The 10,634-nt window shown below is 39.8% G+C and overlaps 1 long non-coding RNA gene across 1 annotated transcript; it reads left to right on the top strand.

Annotated features, from left to right (window-relative positions):
* The first annotated feature begins 2,841 nt into the window (after nt 1-2,841).
* Nucleotides 2,842-6,936, top strand: LOC117286128. Its single transcript, XR_004517225.1, has 3 exons — nt 2,842-2,937; nt 3,052-3,329; nt 6,757-6,936. It is a non-coding gene; the product is annotated as an uncharacterized LOC117286128 (long non-coding RNA).
* The last annotated feature ends 3,698 nt before the right edge of the window (nt 6,937-10,634 follow it).

The following is a 10,634-nucleotide window of genomic DNA, read 5'->3' as shown; positions in this document are numbered from 1 at the left end:
TCCTTCTTATTTTATTTTATTTAAGACAGGCTCTCATGAAGTTATCCAAATTGGCCTGAAATTCGTGACCCTCCTGCTTTCACCGCCTGGAGAGTTGGGATTACATGCATGTGTTACCGGGCCTGCTCCCCTACACTTATTTAACTGAGGGAAATAGCTGTTCTCTCTCTCCCCATCCTCCATGCCTTTCCTAAACCCTCAAGGATCTCAAGATCTCAGGAAAGGAGAAGGCCGGTGGCTGTGGAAGTGCCCGGGCCCTGCTCTGAGAGTGGTGATTAATGGCAAAAAGATGCTAAGTGTGAAATAATCATTCAGCACAGCTCTCAGGACATTTTCTCAGGGCCAGGTGTTAAGAACTGCTCAACAGGGACAGCTCCGTGGAGGAAATGGAAAATGAACACACTATGTAAAAGTCCAGCTATAATGTAAGGTGGTTTGGGACCGAGGAGAAGGATATTTTGTTTGGTGTTTTCTCCATCATATGCCCTTTGCCCAAGGTAGGTAAAATTATATGTTTACTGCATGTGAACTTTAGAAGTTTAGTATGAGGAAAAACAAACAGGCATAATTTCAGAGGACTTGACTGGTTGAAATAAAAACAATTTAAAAAATTTGTCCATAATGATAATAAAACTTTGGCAGAATGGAGAATTTATTTTCTGAGTATGCATCCAATCAAATATTTTAAATTGTTTGGTTTTTGTTATATATATTTTTTTTTGTGGGGGGGGAGCAGGACTTAGGGCCTTCACATTGAGCTATATCTCTAGCACTTCTAAAATCATTTGTTCTGAGAGGTTCTTCCTAAGTTACTCAGTTTCTTAGGCATTTCTCAAGCCCATGATTCTCCTGACTCAGCCTCCCAGACTGCTGGCATTGTAGCCATTTGCCACTAAGCCTGGCTTTTCCTACTAAGGTGGATTCCCCAAACCAACTCTTAAGGTCTGAATTTCTTTGTTGTTGGCTTCATTTAAAACAAATGAGTAGAATAAGTCATTCTAGGTTAAAAAGAGATACAGAGTCCGGAGAAGCTAAAATTTGGATAACATTTTCTGCTTACTTTTTGTCTTAGTCACTTTCTTTGTTGCTGAAACACAATACCCAACACGCACAACTTAAAGGACGAAAGGTTTATTTTGCCTCACAGTCTGTAAAAGTTTCAGCCCATAGTCGACTAGCGCCCAGGGAGGGTAGTGGGGCAGAGAAGAAACAGCTCATGGCGTGGTGGCAGGAAGCAGAGAGGCATCATGGGAACAGGGAGGGAGACACACCCTGCCAGGCCGCGTGTCCAGTGGCCTAGTTTGTCCAGCCAGGCTTCATCTCCCAACGCCACACTGAGCTGTAAATGCCTAAGGGATGAATATCAGGCCCCATAGCCCCACTTATAACCCAACCATAGCACTTCTCATACTCGGCCACAAATCATTTCTCCATGATAGTTATTTCAGAGGTTAAAGGAATAAATTTGTCTTGCCTGCAATCGGTTTGCATTTTTTTAAATAGAATCTATATTTCTCCTCTGATTTTCATGGCTCTCCTTGGTCCATAGGCACATTGCCTTCATCCCCTTTCCCGATCTTATTACCTCAAGACCGAAAAACAGACTGTGTCCAAAATTAAGCACTCACATTGGGATTAAGGAAAAAGAAGATCACAGGTTTTCTACTTACTCAGGAATGAAGGAGTTCAAGTAACTACATTTTTTCTTGAGCTTTTCTAAATAAGTTTGCAGCCCAGAGCCCACCCTAGAGGGAAAATCAATATGCCCCATTTTCAACTCAACATCTTTACAGTTTCTGGGTTTGGTAGCTATTAGTTGTGTCCCCTTCAAGCAAACCCAGCCTATTCCACTTGTCTTTCTTAAATCCTTTTCTAAATTTCTGAATCCCTTTGTTTCTTAAAATTTTCATTTGGTTATTTAAATTTTTTTTTTCATTTCAAAGGTAAATCAAACTCCTGATGTATTTTCTTTTATACTAAAACCAAATGCACAATGTTTTTTGAAAGAATAAGAAGAATAGAGCACCTTGTGGAGTGGTCTATTCCGCAGTAAAAGAAATTAACATCTGGAAGGATCCTATACCGGAAAAGACCTGGACAAGTTTGAAAAGGGGGCTTTGAGATGTTTATCCCCTTTGCCATGGTGGACAAGAGGCCCGGGGCTCTGCCAGGGAGCTGGGTGCAGCTCTATGGCTCAGCCCCAGCCCCAGCCTTTCTTCTTTCTTTTCCTTTTCTTTCTAAGTTGAAATTCATAGTTTACATGAAAACATGTCAGGTCAGATACAAGATGGTAGAATGGATACACAAAAGTGAACTTTGGGAATCAAGAGGTGGCCAAATAGCAACCTGTGGGTTAGCTACCAGCAAACGTCTACTCTTGTGTTGGATTCCCAACATGGTAAGACTATTTAGATAAAGATCGTATTTAGATAAAGATTGCTTTCTGTTTCTGTTTTTACCAGCAGAGGTAAATATCATTAAGAATGTAAACAATACTTCTCAAAGTAATGTGTTCCCCAAACAAATACAAATGATGCTTTTAAATAAATGACTGAGCTGGGCATGGCGGTACACTCGGGAGGCTGAGGCATTTGGAGGCAGGACAGATACCCTTAGGTTTAATCTCCTAGCACCTCCCTCAAAAATAAATAAATAAAAATGAGACTTTAGTATTGCCTGGCAATTTGAATTACCCACTTTCTTTTTTAAGACATGGCCACTTTCTTTTTTAAATTTATTTTTACTATTTTCTTTTCTTCTTTCTTCTTCCTTTTGTTTGGTTGTTTCTTTCTTTTTAGGGCCTTTGTACTGAACCCCCTTATTTGGAAACAGTATCTCATCAAGTTGCCCAGGCTGGCCTTGAACTTGCACTCTTTCTGCCTCAGTCTACTGAATAATGCACCACCTCCCCTGGCTGCCTTTGGGATTTTTCAACTGGTGAGTCCATTTCAGCTAAACCAGGCACACTCCACTGTGAACAAACTTCTTTCCCTTCCTTTCCCTTTCAGTATGCATCGATGTCTGATTTTATGATCATCACCCCATGCACAGGATTGGAGCAAACCCTAATGAGAATTCAAATGTGCCGAGGCCGTAGTCACAGCCACCAGGGATTTATAATGCAATGGAGGAAAGAGATTTACAAACTTCGGTGAGAGGATAGTTTGTGGCATGATGGAAACACAGTGAAATGAGTGAAGGAAGTAAGAAAAGACTCCTAGGAAAAGCGACATTGAGGAGAAGCTTTGGTGGGTTGCAGGACACCAGTAGTGAAAAGGAAATGATGTCAAGACTGAAAAATGACCATTCCCATCTACCTAAAGCTCATGGTATGTGAATGAACTAAGGCCTTGTCCTTTTGAAAATATCACAGTCTACTGAGGGAGAAAAGTAAATAAACGAATGAGTACATTTGGTCCTCTGAGTTACGCAGAAAGCACGTTGGAACACGGAGGAAGAAACTCTGCCCGTGGGGGTGGTTGGAGAGTGGTCAGAAAGCTCCAGGATTTCTGAATAGGACCATTAGGGTATTGCTCAGTGGTAGAGCATGTGCTAAGCATGTGCAACTCCGGATTCAATCTCCAGCACTAAAAATAAAGATAAATTTAAAAAAAAAAAAAAAGGATACTAAAAAAGTTTTCCTTATCCTTTGCACTTGAAATAAACACCAAACTTTCTGGGGCTAAGGCAATTTTATTTCAAGATTCCATCAGGCAGTAGTTCTCTGGACTCTGAACTGAAGTATAAGGATGCTAAGTTTTGTTCTTTCTGTTCTTGATGATTTCACTTTAGTGCTTTTCTCGTTTGTTCTCACTGGATCACTTTTCTTCTTAGTTTTTTTTGCTTCTTTCTCAACCTGGACCTGGTAGGAAGCACCAGAGCCACTTTAGAATTCAGAGAAAATCTCTCATCTGTCTTCCCAACATCTCTCCAGTTTCCCTGAGCGCAGAGTTCGTTGTCAGGAAAGCAAAGGGGGACCCCTGCTTTCAGGGGTGTGGCATGGGTTTGCCTGCAGATTTGCACCAGGATAGGATGCTTGAGGTTGCTGTAGTTTGATTGCTCAATTATGTCACTTGCTAAATGTTTAATCTCAAGCAAGCTACGCTGAAGAAGGTGGATCATAAGTTAGGGCCCTGAGTGGGAAATTTAGTGAGTTAATGAGATCCTGTCTCAAACAAACAAGAGCGATAATCATGACAACAAAACAGGATGGTGATGCAGTCTTGGGTTCAATCCCTGCTACTGCAAAAAGATAACAAAAAGTACCTATAAAACGACCATTTTTGAGAATTAAATGAGATAATGCACAGAAAGCACGTTGGATGCGGCAAACATTTTCAAAATGTTAACTATTATTTGAAAAATTATTGGACAGTTGTTTGGCATTTCTATTTTGCTGTACTGGAGATTAAACCCAGGACCTTCACAGTGATAGATACCCACAGCCCTATTTAGAAGTTGAGACAGGAAGTTGCTCAGGGCAGACTTGAATATGTGCTCCTCCAGCCTCCCAGAGCATTAGGTTTATAGGAGTGCATCATCATGACCGGCTTGCCATTTTGGCTTTCCTTCCTTGCTCTGTGATTACATACATGATTTTGTATGATGCAGCCCCTGATGATTAATTTCACGCGTCAGCTTGACTGGGCCATGGGCTGGACAGGTGTTCAGTTGTGCATTACTTTTGCATGTGTCTGTTTTTCTGTTCCCAGAAGAGATTCTCCTTTGAATCGGTGGACTGAATAAAAATCTCCCTCACCAATGTGAGTCTGCATCCTCAAGGGTCTAAAGAGAACTAAGAGGCAGAGGGAAGTAGATTCTCAGGATGGCTGACTGCACTGGGACATCCATCTTCTCCTGCCCTTGATTTTTCTGGTTCTTGGGCCTTTGTTCTTGAATCAGAACCTATACCATCATCTCTTAAGCTCTTAGGCCCTTGAACTACACCACTAGTTTTCCAGGAGCTCCAATTTGTTGTCAGCAGATCAGGGGACCTCTCAGCCTCCACGGTGGGAGACACACACAGACCAATTGTATATGTAATATTATATTAATACTAATATGTGAATATTATTTATCAGTATTAATCAGTTTCCCAGAGCAACACAGCCAACAGAATGTGTACATCATTATCAGAGAGGACTTATTAGGTTGATCATGTCAGCTGAAAAGTCCACACTGGCTACCCGTAGGCTGGAAACTAGGGAAACCGGAAGCTTCAGAAAAAGAGGGACTGATGACCCAGCCCCAGTCTGACACTGAAGGCCTAGATGCCCCCTGGGGGCTCACGGGCACAAAGCTGTGTTCAAAAGCTGAAGATTCTGGAATCCGCTGTTCATAGGCATCTATAGCCCTGAATGTGCCCGACCTCATCTGATGTCTGTAGTAAATGGCAGCACCTTCTCAGGAGGAGTTGAGGGTTCTACCCAAGCTTCCCCTTCTTCCTCCTTGCATTCCATCCAGGCCTCCAAGTCACTGGACAGTGTTGCTTGCATTCAGGATGGGTCTTCCCCACTCAGTTCTCTGCTCATGTGCTGCTTTTCTCAGGAAACACCTTCAAGGATACACTGGAAGTGTGATGTACCAATTGTTTTTTTCAAATGTCTTTATCGGTACATGTTTGTCATGCATAATGATCACATTCCTCGTGGGGAGAGGGATGTGCCAGTTTTCTGGATATCGCTCACTCCACTCGAGTTGACAACCAAGGGTGACATCTTGGTTCTGTCTTCCTACAGATCCTTGACTAATGCTATGTATGTGGTTTGCAGCCAGCTGCATCAGCATAATCTGAAAATTATTCAGAGATGCAGATTCTCAGTCCTGCCCCTGAAATTGTCACAAGAAACCCGAGTGAATCCTATGTACCTTAGAGCACACAAGTCCTGTATTCCCCATGAATATTCCATGTTTATTTTGACTCTGAGTCATTTATGGAACACAGTCTAAGAAGAACATCTAACAGTTAAACAATGATAATATCACCAAAGACAGAATTCACACAGATTGTTTCGCATAGCAAAGTTATTGAGAAATAAGGGATAGCATTTCTTCTTAACTCTCAAAAACAGGAGGACTAGAATGCCAGGTCCATACTCTGAGCATACATTTCTTCCACAGTCGGGAAGTAAGGTGGAGAAGGAGATCGTTGTACCAGGAACATGTTTAGTAGCCTTGCTCTTCAAAAGAGAACAATCTGAAATAAAATCAGATTTGTACAACAGTGGGTTGTGTACCTGGGAGTCAATTGTCTGAGAAAAATGGACTGAACAGAGTCATCAAAACTAATTACTAACAGAAAGTTCTGAGCCAGGAGTTCTCATGCCACCCTGCCTTTCTACAGAGTTAACTTCACCTTGAAGGGGAGAATCCATAGAATTCAACAGGTGTTTTTCCTCCTGGGATTGGCTGGAGTGAGGATCAAGAAATTTCTTGGAGCTGAGCCCTGTGGGATAGGCCTATAGTCTAGCTACTTGGGAAGCTGAGGCAGGAGGATCACAAATAAGAGGCTGATTTAAGCAACTTAGTGAGACCTTGTCTCAAAGAAGAAAAGAAAATAAAGGAAACCAAAAACCTAAAAAGGAATGGAGCCCAGCCTTTCTTGAGTTCAATCCCTGGAACCAGATGGAGAGTGGGTGGGGGTAAAAGGAGGTGGGCAGTGAGGGGGAGATTTTTTGGAAAGTGCCCATGGGTACTTTCCACATACCTGGCCTTTAGCTACTCAATGACCATGTCTACCCTCCCTTCCTTCCTCAGTTACTTGAATAGCTGAAAACATATTACCATCTCTGTGTCCAGACTTCCAGACTGAGTTATACAGGACAGTTCATTGGAACCAGGAAAACATTCAGTGGATATGGTGCCAACCCACCAGTGCTGCAGGGCCAACCTCAGGACCAGATGAAACTGTGCCGAATAAAAGATGAAGAAACAGGAAAAACAGGACTTCCTTGAAAATCACAAAAAAGGAACATGACATGTAAAAGCAAAACAAATAAGACACAGAAACATAATTACTTCAGGAAATAAAAACAATAGACTAAATTTCCTTTCTTTTCTCCATGGAATTAAAGTCATGTGAATGGAAAGGAGAGTTGTTATGCTTAAGAAATAAATTAAAGGGTAAGACACAATCAATTTTGAAATGATAATTACTTTAGAAGCAAAGAATCAACTTTGAAAAAAAAGATCAGAGGTAGGTAGGGTAGGCATGAGAAGAAGCCACAGATAAGTCAGTGAAAAATTAATTCAGATCTCCTGGAAGTGGAGATCCCAGTTGGCAATGATTTATACCCTGGCAAAAGAAAATCGAGTATTAGCTGGAATTTAATATGGTGCATGATTATCTTATAAACATTCTGTTATTCAAAACAAAATGGCAAAGAAAGCATGCGGGTTTTAAAATTATTTATGTAAAGCTTAAAACACAAACATTTCTATATGTATAGCACTGTGAGAATATGATGTAATGGAGTAGAATAATAAGTTACAAATTCAAGCCAGTAGCTACCTCATGGGTAGGGATATGGGATCTAAAATGTGTACACTGTGAACTTTAACTGCATTAATTCTATTTTTTTTCCTTTTATGAATTAGGAGATAGATGCTCATTGTGTATTTATAGCTCTTTGTCTTGTACTGGTCTGCTAAGGAGGTGGGAGAACAGATCTTCTTATATTTTAACTCTATTAAATCATTTCTTTTTCCATTGTTGTTTTGTTTTGTTTTTTTTTTTTTTTTTTTTTTTTTTTGATCTTACTGTACAGCCCAGGCTGGCCTTGAATTCACAGCAATCCTCCTGCTTCAGCCTCTCAAGTGCTGGCATTGTAGGCATGTGCCACCATACCTGGCAATTTCTGAAGCTTAGTGCACATCTTTAAAATTTATGTCCAGGAGTTTCTTTATTCAGAAGTTTTTCTTCTATTATATCATAAGATTTAATACTATGAAATATATGACATATACAAAAAGACTTAAATTTAAAAATTCCAACTGTAGTGGTATTTAATTATGTTCTTAATTGGAAGGATTAACATTTTAATGAGAATATATCTTTCCATCTAGGAAAACTCAATATTATTACATTCATTCCTGTCTTAGGTCTGTCCTCGAGCCAAGGGTGACACCCAGTGCAAGGCCAGCGAGGGTCTGTAAGAGGATGATGATCAGTGAATGGATTAAGTGGTGTTAATGGATGGCACCTGGTGAGCGTGGAATGTTTGTCCCTTGCCAATGGTGGTGGATGAGACCTGTGTGGAACAGGTCACGTGAGACAGAAAGAATTCTGGGAGGGGGCATGGGTGACTGTTCTAAAAGTGAAAAGAAATGGGTGGTAGCTGGTGGGAAGGGCAGAAAGATGTGAGGATGTGGACAAGACTACTTTTTTCTTTTTTGGTGATATTTGGGATTAAACCAAGCCCTTCACACTAAGCTATAGCTCTTGCCAATTTTTACTTTTTATTTTGAGCCAGGGTCTCACTAAGTTACTAAATTGTTCAGAGTGGGCTAAAACTTCCAATCCTCATGTCTCAGCCTCTCAGAGTTCTTGGATTACAGGTGTGTATCATCATGCCAGGCTAGCTGATTTGATTTTTTAAAGATGGAAAATAATAACATTTTTTTATGGGAAAGAATCAGATAGGAAAACTTTATGGGGAAGAAAAAGGTAGCTTTTTAAACATTGTATTATTTATATTGTACCCTTACTTCTGTCTGCTTGGCCCATTGAACTCTGCTGTACAATTCCCCAATAGGATTGTGATTTTTATGAAAGCTTATCTCTCTTTCTCAGTATTTTGCTGCTATAGATTTTAGTGGACAAGCATTCCCTGTCTTTTAGACTTCACAGTGTGCCTCTTTTTCCTGCTTCATGCTCTTGGTTTTGAATCATTATCTGATTTGATTTTGCCATTCCAACTTTCTGTTTGCATATATTTACCTGGTGTAATTTTCCACATGTCTTTATTTTTATACTTAGCCGTTCCTTTCAGGCAAGCTTCTTGAACACAGCATGGAGCTGACATATCCATTAGGGCAATTTGGATCACAAATAATGCACACTGGTTTAAGAAATGAAATGGGCTTTATTTGCTATTATAATATTGGTCTGCTTTCAAGCATGATTTGTTTCAATGCTTTTGCTTGATTTATCCCTGCTCTTTTAGTTTTGTGTTCTTTCGTGTGTTGGGATGTTTCTGTCATGAGAGAAAGGACTGCAGAGGTCTGGTTCCAGGCTTCAGTTGGGTCTGTTACCTTAGAGAGCACGAAGAGAGAGGTTCTTTTCTGAAAACTCTGGATGTTCTTGAGTAGTATGTTCAACCCCTTAAATGGCTATGCCTAGTGAAGTGCCAGGTCACCCTGGGCTCTGCCTGTGCCTGTTCCCCCTACCCTTGAGCCAGTCACATTGAGGAGGGGATTCACATGATAATAAGTGGATAATTTTAGCAAAAGTATCCATAGCCTCATCCCTATCACCAAGCTTGAGATTAAGACCCACCCAGGCTCATGTCCCTTTATTCAAGTAAGCAGTAAAAAGGATGGATATTGTAAAAAAGAAAGCACAGCTATGAATTCTTTGTCATCAAAAGCCAAGCATATCAACTGATAAAAATATACTAGAAATAATTAGAGGTAATAAATAAGATTGTTGATACAACATTAATAATAATGGGAAAATTTTAATTTCCTACATACAAAGACTAATCAATTAAAATATAATTGAAGAAATATTTCATTTATTAAAAAGCATGAAATATATTAGAATAATTTATTGTCTTATTTTTTCCATTTCCCTCCCCTCCCTTTAAACCTTCTACCTCCCCATTTACAAAAGCTTTGTTTCCACCCTTTTTCTTCCTTTCTTTTTCCCTTTTCCATTTTCACTGTCTTCCCTTCCCTCTCTCTCCCCCCATGTTCCCATTTGAACATATTCTTCCTACTTCTCAATAGCCTCCATTTCGCTCCTTATTTACTTACACCTTAAGTTTCTCACACAAGATAAAACAATGCAATACAGGGGCCCGGATTTAGCTCAGTGGTTCTGCCGCCTGCATCGCAAGCACAAGGACCTGAGTTCGATTCCCGGTACCAAAAAAACAAAAAACAAAAAGTAAACAATGCAATATATAAATTTCTGATTTATTTCACTTAAAATATATAGTCTTGAACTGCATCCATTTACCTAAAACAAGCTTATCCTTCCTTATGGCAGAGTAACTCTCCATTGTATATAAATACCACATTTTCTTTATTCATTCATCTGTTGATAAGTATATGGGCTGTTTCCAAGATTTAGGTATTATAAATTCTGCTGTTATAAACATGCACTGTGGTATAATGTTTTTAATTCTTTTGGGAGGATACCAAGAAGGAGAACAACTGGTTCAAATTGAACCTTTATTTTAATTTTTTGAGGAATCTTGACACTGCTTTCCATGGTGATTATAGCAATTTATACTCCCACCAACAATGGAGAACTATTCCTTTACCCCCACTTTCTCACCCCTTAATGTTCCCTCTTCTCTTATAATAACAATTAAATTTCAACCCAAGTTTGGGGATAAGGATGCAAACCATAGCACTACCTATGCATTTTATCATCTCTAAAGTAACAATTAAATAATAACAGTAAAAGT

The sequence above is a fragment of the Fukomys damarensis genome, unplaced genomic scaffold (genome assembly GCF_012274545.1).
Source record: "Fukomys damarensis isolate Sample0158 unplaced genomic scaffold, DMR_v1.0_HiC HiC_scaffold_15, whole genome shotgun sequence".
Lineage (NCBI taxonomy): Eukaryota > Metazoa > Chordata > Mammalia > Rodentia > Bathyergidae > Fukomys > Fukomys damarensis.
The sequence above is the reverse complement of the archived record's forward strand: the minus strand, read 5'-3'. Positions and strand labels throughout refer to the sequence as shown.